Source organism: Orcinus orca, chromosome 7 (genome assembly GCF_937001465.1).
Source record: "Orcinus orca chromosome 7, mOrcOrc1.1, whole genome shotgun sequence".
NCBI lineage: Eukaryota > Metazoa > Chordata > Mammalia > Artiodactyla > Delphinidae > Orcinus > Orcinus orca.
This window is the reverse complement of record NC_064565.1, coordinates 36,091,703-36,109,611: the sequence shown is the minus strand read 5'-3', so window position 1 is coordinate 36,109,611 and position 17,909 is coordinate 36,091,703. Positions and strand designations below refer to the sequence as shown.

At 35.4% G+C, this 17,909-nt stretch overlaps 1 pseudogene; it reads right to left on the bottom strand.

The window, feature by feature from the left end:
• Nucleotides 1-13,551: 13,551 nt before the first annotated feature.
• LOC117200810 (60S ribosomal protein L6-like) lies at nucleotides 13,552-14,358 on the bottom strand (annotated as a pseudogene).
• Nucleotides 14,359-17,909: the final 3,551 nt, after the last annotated feature.

The following is a 17,909-nucleotide window of genomic DNA, read 5'->3' as shown; positions in this document are numbered from 1 at the left end:
TCCTGAATATTGCTTCTATAATCAGCAAAACATGGGTTTTAAGATCCAGTGAACTGAAATATAAATTATTAACTGATTACTTCATGATAAAAAACAAAGTTCCGAAAGAGTAGCATAGAATTGAACTCGTGGTGGACAACAGAAGGGCTGTGATTGTGAACACAAGTATCCTTAAGCTTATACAACTTTGGAAAAGTTAGTCAGAACAATGATCTTTTGTAATGAACAATACACCCTATTAAATTCTGGATTTGCAAGAAATGCTTTGCAATATTTTTGGTCATTCCATGCTGAATAATTAGTTCATTTTCTATTTCTTGGCACAAAATGTCAGCCTTATTTTGGACTTCTTGAGGTGAATTCATACTAAGAACCCTTCAAGTGCCATAATATCATTTAGTAAATTTGTGACTGAAGAGGGGGATTTTTCTCGTTTGGGCGTCATTGCAGATAGTGTCTGCCAGAATGTGCAGATGATATTTACTGAACTAAAGGTCTAACTAGTGGGAGATAGCCCTAAATATGTACTTCCTCTACCAATTATCAAATTAAACTTGATTCTTAGCCATTCGAATGAATTGTAGCTGGAAACCAAAGCGGTTTAGATGCACTTTGGATTCAAGTCGACTTCTTTTAATTTGGTACTTGTGAACTGTTTCTCTAATGGTTTAACTATCAGTGGAAAATGAGAGATGGAGCCGCATTCTATTAGAATGAGCCCATAAACCAGGTACTGTTCTCGCTACACCAAATATTTCAAGGCTGGAATAGCTCACCCTCAGAATAGACAACAAGTCTCCTCTATGCAACCATCCTAATCAGTAAGAACATCATTCTCTTGAATGGATGGGTCTAAAAGAGTAGTTATCAGTTTTCTGATGATAAAAATCATGAACTAAAAATAAAAGTAAAATTACCCTGGGTAGGAACTGTTGGTTAGCATATTTTCAATGACAATCTCTCCTCTATTACATCCAAAGAAACTACACACAGTCTCAAGTGACCATATATTTAACTACAACTCAAGGCATACCTTATTAATTCACCTGAAATGGTGATATATTTATTTAAAACTCTGAAACATATATTTTACCGCCTTTCACGAGCTAAGGTCTCTTACCAATTATAGTCTCGGTACTCAAGAGCTTGGGTCTGATTCTCCAGTCTTCACTCAGTCAAACTTCCCATGGCCATCAGTGCTTAGCACAATCAGGTTGTCATAACACTGCTTAGGAGGCTGTCCTTGGTGAAAACTCATACAATGTGCACATTTGCAATAGTCCTTATACCAGTAGGCAAAAACAACTTCATGAAGTGAAAAATTTGATAATTTACCCAAGTTTTTCTTCCAGAGAATAATTAAAATAACCTTAGTTTTCTTCTAGTCAGATTTCTAAACAGACGAATTTGAATTAACAAGAAGATAGCAAGGCATCTTTGGCTGATAATCACATTATACAGTAATAAATGAATCACCAACCTTAGAAAAGTCATCTTACCCAGCTGCTTCACTAGCAAGCATTGCTATTTTCTCTCCAAAAGAGCCTTGGACCAGATATCAGAAAATCTGGATTCAGTTCCCTTCTCCATTACATATTTCCGAATCTTTGACATGTCATTTCACATTTATTTATCTTTTAATATGTATTAATAATTGCCTTAAACACAGGATTTAGTGAAAATTAAAAGCAAAAATGTAGAATTTTATAAACTGAGATCCATATATATATAAACATATCCATATATATTATATATGTAAATAAGTTATATATGTGTGTATTATCACCATCATCACCATGATCATCTTATTATCATCTCATTGGACTTTCCATCTCAAATTGCTTCCCTTAAATGATGTTGCCATCACAGCAGCCACTCAGTTTCCCAGACCCTAACCTAATCTTCTCTGGTCACACCATGTACACAGTAATCTTAATTTATAGGCTTCAGGGCCTCTCACTAAACCCCTGAAGTGCAATTCCTCTCCAACATACCTAATTTTCTCTTACTCCTGTATGGAAACAAGCTATCATATCTGGAAGAGTTTCTTCTCCAACATTCTTACTCAACTCCTTTGGAGGGGAATTTAAAATCTATATCCTCTGAGAAATCTTTCGCAATTAATAGAGATTTGTTATGCCATTTGCATCATCCCGTGTCACCTAATCAAGTCTAAGCCCTGTGTATAAACAAGGATAGCAGTGCAGCTTGTGAATCCAATATTATTTTTGTTCCTTCCTACTGAATTTGTTATTTGATGCGCATTATAGTCATGCCTGCATTTTTGTTAACTCTCAAAGACTAAATAAAGAACTAAGACTAGCCACGCTCAGGGAGCATGTCATATTACAGTGGAACTGTGCCTTTCCAGTAGATGCTGGCTTTCCTTTTCCTGATAATCACTCAGTGGAAAGCCACATTTACTAGAAATATTTAGATAATTTGTATTGACCATTTACTTGGGTTAACTTCTGCAAATTTAAAAAAAATTAATGAGTTCTTGACATCAGAAACCTATAATTTAAGCAATAACCTGTACAGGTGGAAATCTTTATAAATCTTTATAAATCTTTAAAAATCTTTATAATTTTTATAAAACTATATTCAGTAGGCTTTGAAATTTTATTTTTCAATGAACAATGAAAAGTAACATATTACAGACTGAAGGCTTAAATTTTAGCAACACAAAGTAAAACTCAGGCTATTTCAGGAAGATGAATAAAATAAAATAAGTTTAGTCATACAACACGAGCGCTTACTGTACATAATGGTATACATATGTGTGTGTATATATATATATATATATTTTTTTTTTTTTTTTTTTTTTTCTGGACGCGGGCCTCTCACTGTTGTGGCCTCTCCCGTTGCGGAGCACAGGCTCCGGACGCGCAGGCTCAGCGGCCATGGCTCACAGGCCCAGCTGCTCCGCGGCATGTGGGATCTTCCCGGACTGGGGCACGAACCCGTATCTCCTGCATCGGCAGGTGGACTCTCAACCACTGCGCCACCAGGGAAGCCCGGAATACATATATTATTGTTTTATACAGAAGTAAAACAATCATGGCCCTAAACTCGGGAAGAATATAACATTTATAGTGAAGGCTGTCCTTGTCATATGGTTTTTATTAAGGATGGTGATCATTATCATCAGTGTCTATCTGAAAGTAATACTGTGCTAAGTACCTACCTTAGTGGCTTGCAACAAATAGACATTCATATACCTGTCATTCTCTGGCTATTTCTATGCATCCAAGCATCTTACCTGTCTCTTGGACTCCCCTTGCTGTCAAAAAAATAAAAAAGGATATGCAATTACAATCTGAAAAGGAAAGAAAAAATACTTTTTGGCAGTGTTGTTGTTTTTTTTTTAACTGCTTAATCCCAAATAATTGTGTCTTCATGCTGGTTACCATCTTATGCCTGAACTGGAAGAAAAATCTTTGCTAGATGGGTGTGTATGTGTGTGTGTGTATGTGTGTGTGTGATAAAAATTCTTTGAAGATAGGAATTGGGTCCTACTCAGTTACAAATCAACAAGGCCAAACAAAGGCAGTGTACATAGTAGGCACATAAAAGATTTTTATTGAATAAATGAAGTAATTTAATTAATCTTAAATTTTCTTTCTATTCTATATTATGCTGACTCTGTTCCACACTAACAGCATGAGAAATGAATGGCTGATAAAACTTTTTATCAGTTCCATACTAATGGTGCTAAATGCTTCGTGGTTCCTCTATATATAGGACATGCTTCAAAGATAAAAATTACAAATGCATGTCTTATGTGTGCCCATTTTTATTTCTTTAAAGAAATTTATGAATCAAAAGCTCTTCAGAAAGGATTTAAAGTAAACTAGAAATCCATATACTTTACAAAATAATATGCATACCCACTTATATTTATGGATAAAGCTGTGATGGCTATGTGAAAGCCCTAATTTAATTACACATCTTTTATCATATGTCTCAGCATTATCTTTAACCAAAAAGGGCATGTTTCTCAATAGCATCTCTTTGGTTGATTGGTTTCAATAATAAGCGTGCTGAAAGAATCTTTATCTGTTATGCCATCCAAAATCTTCCCAAAGTCTCCCTTGATCAAAATATAATGGTGCTTAAATATGTTAAGCAACATGTACTCTACCTATTTGCATTATGTCAAATGAACTGGATCATTCCAATATGGTGTCGCATGTGCATGGAAGCCTGTAGCATTTTATAACAGGTGTTGAGGAAATGTACTTGACAGAGATATTGACAGTAAGGTCATATGTAAGCATAAACACTGAAAATATCAAGAAAAGTATATAGCCATTAGTGGCACAAGAAAGAAAAAAAACAATGTATAGGAGGAATCAGCTGTGGTCTCCCCCAAAACAAATACAACAACAACACACACACACACACACACACACACATTTTTAAAAGACGTTTATTTTGCCTCACAATACTCATTCTCTCTCTGTCTTATTCATTCTCAAATACAGAGAAAGAGAGGGAGGTCATTACATGGCAAAAATAAAACCTACAAAGACAAAGGATATATATGAAGCAACACAGAATAACCGTTCTCTTAATGTTGTCAGCATGCATTTAACCTCCATGAGAATATTTTAAACATCTGATTGGTATTTTGGTTATTGATATGTAAGTCTCCCTCACTAGATAATATACGTCCTCTATTTCTGAATTCTTTGTAACACCTAAAATAATGCTATTAAACATAGTATGTGTTCAGTAAATATGTTTTCCACCTGAATCTACTAATTTAAGAATTTAATACTTAAATTTTAATTTAAGTATTAAATCTTAAATACTAAGATTTAATACTAATCTTAGTATTAAAATGTAATACTAAGTTTAGTCAGTCTACTGAAAACAACCCCAATTGTCTAACGGTTTATAGATGATTTAGTAAGGAAAAGTTCAGAAGAAAGATCTTAAATGTGACATAAGTTTTGTTGACAGCCTAGAATACCAATATGACAATTATATTAGTATAGAACTAGTCATAAATTCTAACATTTATGTCCTAAAACTTTTGTCTTTACATAAGATTTTAAATATATAGTCATAAAATACAAATAAAAAGTTTGGAATTTTAAAAAAGTATCTTAGATCTATTAAGTGCAAATGAATTTTAAAATGTACTTACAAGGTATAACAACACAATGTCCCAAAATCATGATATCTATGTATACATAAAAGCCTTTTCAGTCGTTTTAAATAAACTTCAGGAATGTTTTCCAATTCTCAGCGAGGCAAGCATTCCAATTTTCTGCAATATTAGCAGGGGTAACTAATGATGCCTAATTTTTGCCTGTAGTATTTCCTTCAATCTGCTTGTGCACTTTCAGTTTCTCTGGCAGCAGAAGCATTTGTAAATTTTCTGGTCACTAAGCACTCAAGTACAATTGTAAGTGATCAGCTTGCAATTGGCCAGCAAGGAGAAAATATAGAAAAAAGAATGCTTGCACATATTTATAAATAAATGTCCATAAAAATCTTGAAAGCTGTATGTGCATGAAATGTTTGTTCTGTCTACTACCTTATTTTATCTAAAAAAGCTAGATGTTTATTGGAGAGAATATATTTCTTTAGTTTAGAAAAATAAAATCACAGATTTTGAAGGAGCTTTATTATATTCTGTGTTTGAGAAACATCTTACTCTCAATGATTGCCCCATTTCCCATTTATATTTATTTATTTTTGATAAAAAGTGCTATTTAAATTACAGTAAAATACAAAATGGTATCTTCTCATTATCTACCTTACAAGTCAAATATTTCAAATAATACACATCATAGATTAAAATGATCTTTCCAAACCTTGATATTTTTGTAATATATTTATCAACACAGCAGAGATGATATGAAAGTGCAGTTTTAATGAGAATACGTCCAACATTTAGAACTTCAAGAAATTAAACGTTTACACAGAGAATATTTAGTAGAAGTAAAACTGTGCCATATTTTAAACTCAAGAAAAGCTGATATGAATTCATTTTAAACATCATAGTCACACCAAATTAAATCATTGCCCAGAACCTTCACGGTACCTTTTGGTTAGGCTGCACAGGGAAAGGTTCAATTCCACCAAGACAGCCTTGTCACAGGGCAACTGAGATATCATTCATAGAAACAAGCTTTCCAGAGAGTGGCTGTCATCATTCCCTGCACTGCATACCCAGTGCCGAAAAAAGTAGTAAAACATGCAGACTCAGGAACCTCAAAATGAAGGATCCCCTAAGATAGTCAAAGAGCTCGTGCTGTGAATGAATGAATGAGTGAATGAGAGATGTTGTTTCTGGATAATTCACAGATCAGCTTTTATCCAGACTCCTTAACACTTCAAAGATGACATTCCATGTGCATGCTTAGCTTATGTGTGTGTTTGTCACTTGCATTTGAATCTTGTTCAACTGATAAATCGTGAGGGTGCATTATTCAGCTGAGAGGATCTCTAAACACATAGGGCTTTGGTGAAACTGAGGTGCCAAATTAGCTTTAAAAATATCTTACATTATCGCTTAATTTTATGTTTTCATTGAAGCCCAGTCGTGCTGGCTGCCATTCAATAGGCTACAGAAATCTGATAGAGGATGAATACAGGGATATTACAAATGAATGAAAACTTGCCAACTAAAAGGAAACACGCTGGTTATTTTTACCTAAACAGAGTACAAATGTCCTTTTTAGCTTCCTGTTACTAAAAATCACACACCCTGATTCACAAACTCTTCTTTCATATTTTCAGGATATTTTAAATGATAATCTTAATGTGACAGAGACAAAACAGAGCGTCAGAGAGCATAGAATGTCCTTGGTGTTATTTAGAAAGAGGGTCTTCACTAGGCAGCAGAGAGACCCCTCTGGGAGCACAACTAGGCCAGCAGAAGGTGCCTTTAGAAGAAAATACATGTGCCACTTTCCTGAGTCAGGTGCTGTCCTGCTCCAAGATCTGGCAGGTGGAGCATGGTCTAGTATGGATTTCAAACCTCCTTTGCTCCCTCTGCCTGGAGAATTTTCTGCCACACAAAAGCTGCACAACTGTAAAAGGTGGTCCTAAATAAAAATAATTAACATCTTTGCAACTGCTTGCCAATTTCTGCCTTCTAATAATAATCTTTGTGGTGCCTAGTTCTGAGTCCTGAAAGAAAATTGGAAAGGTTAAATTGATTAACATTAGAAAGACAAGGTAAATCCAGGGAAAAAAGAGAAAGGGAAAAAATTTATCTTGAAGGAAAGGGCCCAAAGATATAAAAAGAGTGTGAGGGAAGAGAAAGGGGAGTAAGATGGAAAAACCACTGAGTCTCATCAAGAAGCACATGACATCATCAAAGTGGGATAATTTGCCAAGGACTATGTGCAGAGGTGTGGTTGGAGTGTAGGGAAACCACAAGGAATCGATACAAGAATGCAGTGCTAACAGCCTCAGGGATGCTGTTTGCCCCTGGACCTGAGGGGAAGAAGTAGAGTTCAGAGTCCAGGACCTCAGGCTGCTTGAAGAAGGAGAGAAACTTCTGTCAATGGATCAGCCTTAGTGTTTATTCAAGGTGACCTTACAGGGAGGGAGCCAGGAAAGACAAAAATAACCTCACTCCCCTCCTGCCCACTGGTCACCTGAGATGCCTTCTCATTGGCCCAACCCAACAAAAGCCAGAGAACAAGGGATTCCCACCCGTTAGCCTTGTAAGTTAAGAGCAGGCTGGAGTAAGGCTGAAGTGGACAAATATCTCATGGGTCTAAAGCTTGTTTGTTTGTTTATTTTTTTTGTAAGAGGGATGAAAGGTGGAGGGAGAATGGGGGCATTGCCATCCTGTGAGACATTGTGAGGAACTAAATGAAGAGACTTTTTAGGATCTATCACTGTCAGGTGTATGATTCTTCCCTTAGTTATCTACTGCTGCCTAACAAATTACCTCAAAACACAGCAGCTTAAAACAGCAGATGTTTAGCTTTTTTCTCTTTCACTCTTTTTTTAATTGAAGTATAGTTGCTGTAAAATATTATATGTTAATAGGTGTGCAATATAGTGATGCACAATTTTTAAAGGTTATACTCCATTTATAGTTATTATAAAATACTGACTATATTGTATGTTGTACAGTATATCCTTGTAGCTTATTTTATACCTTTTAATCTGCTACCCCATACTGCCCCTCTCCCCTTCCCTTTCCTCACTGGTACCACAAGTTTGTTCTCAATATCTGTGAGTCTGCTTCTTTTTTGTTATATCCATTAGTTTGTTGCGTTTTTTAGATTCTACACGTAAGTGAGATCATACAGTATTTTCCTTTTTCTCTCTAACTTATTTCACTTAGCATATTGCCCTACAAGTCCATCCATGTTGCTGCAAATGGCAAAGTTTCATTCTTTTTTTATGGCTGAGTAGTATTCTGTTGTATATATATATATATCACATCTTCTTTATCCATGCATCTGTTGATGGACACTTAGGTTGCTTCCATATCTTGGCTATTGTAAATAATGTAACAGTAGATGTTTATTATCTTACAGTTTCTATGGTCACAAATCCTGCTTGGCTTATCTGGGTGCCTCTGCTCAGTGTCTCTCACAAGGCTGCACTGAAGCATGGGCATGTGCTTCAGTCACCCCAAGACTTGACATCTGCTGTCTAGCTCACTCAGGTGGCTGTGGGCAGACCTCTGAAGATCCATTTCTCAGGTGACTCACGTAGCCATTCATGGGACTTAGGTTCTTGCTGGCTGTTGGCTGGAGACATCAATTTTTGATGTATGGAAGTTTCTAGAGGGCTACTCACAACATAGCAGCAGCTGGTGTCCCTCAGAGCAAGGGCTAAGAGAAAGGGACAGAGGGAGACAGCAAGAAACAGACAGATCAGGTCTTTTTGTAAGCTAATTTCATAGGTGACATTCCATTAGTTTTTTATGGAATTTTTTTATTGAGATAATTGTAGTCACGTGCAGTTGTAAGAAATTACATGGAAAGATCCCATGGGCCCTTTGTCCAGTTTCCCCCAGTGGTAACATCTTGCAAAACTACAGTAAAATATCACATCCTGGATATTGACATTGACATAATCCATAAATCTTACTCAGATTTCTCCAGTTTCACTTGTATTTTGTTGCATATGTAGTTAATTCCAGACAATTTTATGACATGTGTACGTTTGTGTAACCACCACCATAGCAAGATACTGAACAGTTTCATCCACACAATTATTTCTCATTTTGCTCTTTTATAATCATACCCACTTCTTTCTCCCCATTCTACTCTGCCCCTAGCTCCTGGCACCCACTAATCTGTTCTCCATTTCTGTAATTGTGTCATTTCAAAATTATTATATAAATGGAAGATTCAGTATGCAGCCTTTTGGGACTGACTTTTTTCACTCAATAAAATTCTCTGGAGATTCATCAAGCAGTATGTATCAATAGTTTGTTCCTGTTTCTTGCTGACTTGTATTCCAGGGAAGGTGTGTAACACTGTTTAATTATCAACCTTTTGAAGGACATGTAGGCTAATGTCTGATTTTTACTATTATGAATAAAGCTGCTACAAACGTTTGTGTACATGTTTTTGTGTGATAATAAGTTCTTATTTCTCTGGGATGCATGCCTAGTGGTGCAATTTCTTGTTAATTGCATGCTTAGTCTTATAAGAAATATCCCAACATTTTTGCAGTATTCTTTTTGTTAGAAGTGAGTTGCTAGATCTACCCACACTCAGAGGGAATTTATAACAAAAATGCATGCATAGCAGGAGGCACGGATCAGTGGGGGTCATTTTAGAGGTTGCCTAATACCTATCCTTGCTACCCCTTCAAGGTGTTTGAAGTTGTGTCTGTGTTTCTCTCAGATATGAAACCTTTTTATAAAATAGCCTTAAGGTGAAATCAAGCAGACCCAGATCGATTCAGGTTTGTGAAAATGCTTTGGGGAATTCTCCAATATTTCTGAATTTGATACTTCAGCTTACTCTTCTGTCTTTTGATTAGCAAAAGACTTAATTTGGGTCTATTTAAATATGGGATAGGTCTGTGCCTGGCTAAAAAGATCACACACATTAAATTGCTATGAAAGCTTCAAGATGAGAGCTGGGCTTTGGGGAGAGACAAACTTACTTCCCTTTCTTAATCTGACTCCTCTTCCAACCTACACCAAGTCTTTCTGTCCAGGTTAGCAATTTGAATCACACCATCGCTCTGCAGCTGCCATCTGCCCCAGGCAGCATCTTCTGTCCCACCCTGGTCATCCTGGAGAGGACTTGAAACAGCTATTCCACACTTGTCTCCCACACCAATTTCTCTGATGATTTGGAGAACTTAAGTGCATAAGCATGGAGTGACGGTAAGGGCTGTTTTGTGCCTAATTCTGAATAAGGAAGATTAGTAAAAATTGAGTCAAATTGTTGTCACTCATAATGTGTACAACATAAATATTAATCTAAATATCACAATCAAAAATGTCCAAACAATATTATGCAATTGAGCCCAACATCTTAATAATATTCTTAACTTTTTAAAAGAGATACATTAAGAATAAATTTAGAAACAAATATTAACCTTAAATGTGAACATTCTATTCCAAACGAAGATGTGACTGGAAATAGTTATTTCTGTCTGTTAATTTCTCTCTTGCTTAACATCACTATTGGTAAGTTCTCTTCAACCCTCATCATTCCCCACTCTATTCCTCACAGTGAAGGTCCACTGCTAAATCTTCCATAGAATGCATCCTATAGCACATCCTATTCATTGATCTAATCCATCTTACTTTTATCACACTCTGATTTTTTATTTTTATTTTATATTGGAGTATAGTTGATTAACAAGGTTGTGCTAGTTTCAGGTATCACACCTTGCTTTTGACTCCTGTTTCTCTGCTGATTAGCCTCAAAGTCACCTTATATTCAGACCATGGCCTCAGACATCAATGTAGTAAAAAATAGTGGAGTGGACATAACTCAAAATAAGGCAGGGCAGGTAATCACAGCAAGTCCTGGGAAGTCAGAAAAAAGTCAGGTATAATCCCATTTACAGTTCAGACATCATGATTTTTATTTTCTCTAATCTACCATCCTTTTATGCTGCTAGGTCTTTATATACATGTTTCCTTCTGCTTAAATATTCTTCTGCCCATGTTCACTTTGCTAATTCTTTTCTGGTCACTATTCAAACATCCTTTCATGAGAAGCCATTCCTTGATCATCCAGACCAGGTTAGATACCTGGACATACACTTCCATAGCTCTTTGTCATGGCCGTTTGCAACATAAATCATCATTCTGAGCTCATGTCTAATGCGAGCTTCCCCACTAGCTTGTAAATCCTGGGGAGATAGGTAAAATATTGTTTTTATTTACTACTGTATCTCTACATTCAGCACAGTTACTGAATCATATTGAGTGTTCAATAAATAAATTTTAGGTGGTTAATCGTGTCTGAGTTATTCAGTGATAAAAGCCAATGAATTTCTCATAAAACAGGCAGAATTCCAAGCAAGAACCCTGTCAGGATGAGTAGATCTAAGAATGAGTAGCAGGAATCCAGTCACAAGCACTAAGATTCAAAAACATGTCTCTAAACACTAAGAAAATTGCACCAGGGAGAGAAAGATCTCTGTCACAGAGGGACCATGGCACTGGGTACCCCTGTGCAATGTACAAGGGTACATTGTGTGTGTCAAGTTCCTAAGATGGAATGTAAGACATGAACTTAATTTCAAATAGTCTTAAGCCTAGTTAGAGGAACTGCATATTCCAAACAAAAATAAGATTTGTTTGATGCTGAGACATCATATTTTTTTCCACCTATGAACCAGATTTATTCCAGAGACCAAGCCAGTTTTGTGACTGAAGTTGAGAGGTTAGTGAGACAACTCTGGGGATTGAAAGATTGTGTGCAAAGACATCTAAGCTCACCACGATCTTTCCTATTATAATCAATCATTCTTCAAGCCCCTCTTATTGCACAAAGAGATAACTAAGGAATAGCTTCTTGGAGAATCTCAAAACTTACCCTCCCTTGGGATTCAATGTCTACAATTCACTTTTCACTATATCTCCAAAATTTTTCAGTTATGTGTGCATCATACATAAACTTTAATGCTTTCTTTTTCATCTGAGAGTATAAATGTTCATCAGAGTTATTTTTTTTAGCTTGTCAATCTCTCAGATAGGTGTATACAACCACCCATACATGAGACAGTGGTGCTAGATGAATTATGCAACTGTGTACGAAGGATAGCTTACTGGAGATGTTAAAGATAATGTGAAACAAATACTATTTTCCTATCTTTCGTGAGAAGGGAGCCCATTATAACTGGTACGAAGCATCTAAGCACTCCATGGAAGCCTCATTGACATTCCCCAACTAAACTACTTTAACTTCAAAGTTTTCTTGTTGTTAGAATCAACTACATTACCTTGATACATTTCATTTCCTTTTCCAAAGCATCTTAAGTTAAAAGAACAAAAAGAGGAAGTGAATTTCTATCTACCCGACTAGACAAATAGAGACTAGATAGAAGTTCAATAAAACCATTATAGTTTTTGTAATAAGATTAAATCAGCCCTTGATTTAAGTACACAAGGCACTTTTTGCCAAATTATATTAGGCCCTTGGCAATTGCCACCATATTAAAGGAAAGGTTATTATTGAAGGCTATTTTCCCATATTACAAACGCTACACTTTGATGAACCCTAAGTGCTGCAAAATATCTCAATGGACGTCTTCGAGAAATGAGTCACTTTTCTGATGGTAGGATAGTTGGTTATCAATTTTCCTGTAAGTTTTATACATGGTTGCTAATTTTCCAAACTGCAACACTGATAAACTAACCCTATTCTAGCTACAATAATTTCCTAAATATTAGGCAGGCCCCTTTCCCTCAGAGTCCTCCATTAGCTGGGCATTACTCTTTTTTTCAAGCATTGTATCTATGTTCTATGGAATCTAGATTTTTTCCCCTAAATAAGAAAAATTTAATATTTATTACTATTTATTTAATAATAAATCTTCTTATATATGGAACATATATATTTTATCTACTAGTGTCTGTTCTTATTTCTATAAATAGAATCATTGTACTTTAGAATTGTGAACCATTACATTCACATCATCTGATATATGATAAGTAAAAAATAAAATCCAGTTTCATTGAAAACTTCATGTATATCAATAGCATTATGACTTTAATGAGGTAGTATTATATTTTTTAAAAACCTTACTTTTATTTCTGGGGAAAAATAATACTAAGTTATTATTTGTATTGAATAGTTACTTCACTTTTTATTACCTGTTAATTACAATTTGCATATAGAATCAAACTTTTCAATGACAAAAATGTCTAATTTTAAAAGGAAAGATTTTGAAAAATTGGCTATCATAAAAATTTTATTTTTGATCAAATGTATATTTTCTCTATGTACCAATACCTCAAAATATTAATTAATCAATTAATATTAATTAATTGAACTGAAAACTTATGCTGGTATGAATGACGTTTAAAGCAATACTATATTTTTAATGTTTCAGTTATTTTAATTAGTGTTCTGTGTTAGAAATTTAGGGCACCAATTTGTGAGGATAATCTTCATTTGTAAGAGAGAACACTGAACGCAGATAATCATGGAGCTGGGAACAGCTATGATTGTTGGCATACTTTGAGAGTCCAGAGCTTTCCGATGAATATTGCACTGCTCTGTAACCTGGTAATTTTTTCTCTGTGTCAAGAATCTCATCTTGGTGACTGGGCTTATGTAGCTCCTTCTTGAAGTAGGCATCAATGCAATGTTTGGGTATTTTCATTTCAATTTTGGTGGAGGGGGCAATGACAAATTTCTTTTGTGTTCAGCATAGAGAAACTAACCAGAGATTCAATTACAAGTAGCAAGCTGCTTCAGGAAAGCCACATTTTTGCCTCTGCGGTGACCAGTAGAGTTGATCTGTAAATGACACTATCTCTAAGTTTTCTCACATGGTAACAAAAGGGCTTTTTTCAGTGGCTCAACAGCTTTTCAGTCACCTCTTCAGTAGGATAATAACTAGATATATTGCCAAGTTTGAACACTTGGGTGCCACCATTCTTCTTACCAGCAACTGGCTTGTGACAGTAGCAAGAACCATCTCCTTTTGCCTCTCAATGTTGGATTTAACTGCCGAACTTTTCCTCTTGCACATGGCTTTCCTTGGATGGGGAATGCCGGCAGATCCCTCTGACTAAGACAGAATTTCAGCTGTAGTGGGTTTCCCTTTCTTGGGCATTTTTGCCCTGTGGTTTTCCTTCTTAACCTTGCCACTGACATCACCCTTCCTTTGCTTTTTCCTCCTTAATGTCTGGGTTTCCAGCTTTATTTTACCACCATCTTGCATGACAGGAGAGCACAATACAATTTTTAAGAGTCTTTTTCATCTTACAATTCTAAATAATTAGAATTTTAAATAGTAATATCGATACAATAGTTTCCATCTAGTTTTATTTTTCTTAGTAAAAACTAGAAGTTAAAAATATTTCATTTGGTGAAATCTTGACTCTTAGATCCATTCACTTAATATTATGTTACTGCTATGCAGTCAATCTAACATTTCCCCATATGGCTATACCTATACATATGACAAAATCCAATGTAAGGAAAGGAAATAGTGAAAAAAAGGGGGGGCGGTGGGAGAGTCTAAAAACTAGAACCAGAGATTTTTTTCATCACCTTTAGTTAATGCTAATGCGTTTCTTACAATTCAAATCATTAAAATTCCTAACAGTGTTTTCTGGAACCAACAGTTGTGAGCATACTGTCAGCACTGCAAGCAAACATTCAATGTTAGTTTCTATTTTAATAGAAATCTTGATATGCTCTGTATCATAAACATGCTACATAAAATAAATGGGATTTTCTAGAGTTCCTTTTTTCTCTCTATAATAAACAGGAGTACCAATGAATGATGGAGTTGAATACCCTGCTATTTATTTCTATGTTGCAGAAAACATAGAAAGGGCATCAAAAATAACTAGTGTTTATAGTACTTGGAAAGTTTGTGATGGAATTACACATTGTAAAATTAGCTAATTGACAAAGTTGTTATAACACTGAGTTTGCATTTTATATTTTTTAAGTACAAACACAGAAATGAAACTACATATATGAGATAGTCATGAGAATGGTATTTATACCTGCTATTTAATATAACTGAATGTCTTTTTTCTCCACATGTGGTATTTTTAATGCTCTTTACTAGTACGTATTCATAAGGTTTCAGGTACAGAACTATATAATTAGTATTTTAGCTAACTGAGAAATATTACACAGGTACTTTATTAATCATTTTAAGCAAACCGAGGATAAGACATTTGTCATTCATTGTTGTATTGATATGTATACTAAACCTTCACACACATATGTGAACAAATAACTGCTTTTCAAAGAATTAAAGTAAATATTTAAAAATTCTTAACACCAAAAATATAAAAAATAAAGGTTGGTATTTATCTTATGATTCAGAAGATTCTACTAAATTTCAATTTTAGGCAAATACATGATATCATGAAAAAGGTATTTCAAAAAATTCTTGTTATCAACTCGTTTATATGCTATTTGCTTCTTCTTCTTTCTTGAGACTCTAGGATTCAAAAATTATTCCAGTTTTAATTTAGTTTAAGAGTCATGAGGGAAAGGGCAGTCATTTTTATTTTGGATTCCCAGTTCTGTAAACTTTACCTCTAATGCAATCCAAAAAATCCTCAAAGATGTCATCTGGTTCATTTATTGATAAGGCTTGTAAGGTACAGAGGCCTGTAACCCATAGACCCTGAAGAAAGACAACATGGCACAATGAAAAGAGCTGGGACCTTTAAGCATAGGTGCAAATCTTTGCCCTGACACTTATTAGGCATGTGAATTTGTGCAGGTTAGTCAACCATAAAGGTGCCAAATCAGCCTCATCCCTGACCCATTTTGTTCCGGATGGTTATACAGAATGATAGAATGTGTGCAAACATCTCCACTTAGTGCTAAGCTCATTGTTGTCAAGCCCAAGTCTTATTCATTTTTCCATAAGCCATATTTCTTACTCAAGGGATGTGTGGATATTATAGAAAAGCTGAAGTGGAATTCACCAGTTGTAAAAGGAGATCACTGTAGAAAAATGACAATGAAGAAAAGTCAGTAGATAATACTTAGACTACTTCATGAAGAGCAAACAACTCAGAAGTATGGGCTAGTGGTGCTAGCTTTATAGTCTCCCTGGGCCAAATGAATCACACCCTCATGAGATAGATTTCTCCTGGGAAACATTTTTAGTGACACAGCATGCTCCACCTTAAATTTATTCTGTTAAAAAAGAAATCTCATATCTAACACATCTAGTTTAAGGTTTGAGCTCTGCAGCATATATTTTAAACAGAGAAAGCCATTCTCCAAAGTCCTAACACAGTTTTCCTTAAAAAGGCACATCTTCAGGGATTCCCTGGTGGCGCAGTTGTTGAGAGTCCATCTGCCGATGCAGGGGAGACGGGTTCGTGCCCCGGTCCGGGAAGATCCCACGTGCCTCGGAGTGGCTAGGCCCGTTAGCCATGGTCACTGAGTCTGCGCGTCCGGAGCCTGTACTCCGCAACGGGAGAGGCCACAACAGTGAGAGGCCCGCGTACAGAAAAAAAAAAAGAAGGCACATCTTCAGTAAAATTACAATAACGGTAGCAGTAGCCTTATCTGTTCTCTGCCAGGTAAACACCAATAATATTCTAAAAGCAATCTCTTAAAGATAGTTCTAATCCTTGCTGACTTACATGACAAATATTTCTTTGAATGGAATTACAGTTTGGGGACTAGAGGCAGAGTGAAGGAAAAAAATCCGCTCTAATATACTTATACAGACCTGAATCTCAGAAACAGTGGCTGACTGTGGCAAAAGTTTGACTCAAGAGTATTGCTATGTGCTTTCTTTTTTCCAAAGCTGCAAATAAGGCAAACGGCTTTCATACAGCAGAGCCAAAACTACAGAGTAAAATACAGCAGAGACCAAAAATTTATATTAAGTTCTTCATTCCATTCGTTGGGAAGTTGAAGCAGTAGTCAAAAAGACATTCTAGGATTTGTTCATCTCCTTATATATGAGCTTAGTCTAGAAGTTAAGTCTAATCACAATTAAATTGGTGTAGACTTTCTATCTTGAAAATAATCTAGCAAGATGAAAGCAATAAAAATACACATTGGGTTTGCAGTTGGATTCTGCCCATGATAGAGTTATAAGACAGAGTTATATATTTAAGCCATTAATAACATGAGCTATCAATAAGAAAGTCACTGTATTGAACTCAAAGCATTATCATATTTGACAGAAATGTTTTCTTAAATCTTAGGTGCATTATTTTTCAGGTCATTTGGTCCCTTTTAGAAAACTACAACTTATCACCACTATGTTTAACAATCGAGTGAATTGTCACATTTCTAAATAATGTACATATTTTAGGCATCATGCTGTCATTTTGATAAAGTCATTTCACTTGGGAAAAGAGTTACTATTTTTCATGCATCACAGTTTGCTTCTGAGGGTCATTTCAGTTTCTTTTAATTGTACTTAAATGTTTCTGCCCCTTTCCCCTTGGTGTTTGTTAGTTGCTTTTAATGTGATTTCAGAATTGTAAATGGCTTAACATATTGGTAAGTGAATTTTTGAGGGTTTTTTTTTTCCCCCATCTAGATCAGTGAAGTAAACAGGGTGAAAGTAGAGAGTGGCATTTCTTCCTAACAGGTTTTCATTAAAGGAGGTAGTGAGTTAATGCAAATTTTTCCTGAGAGCATAGTTTATAGAATATGCATTTCATCAATACTATTAACTTATTTGTGCTTTAACTAATGTTTTCTTAAGATCCATGTAGGTTTTTCCAGCATGATGCTTTTACTACTATTATTTGCACTGCTATTAGGATC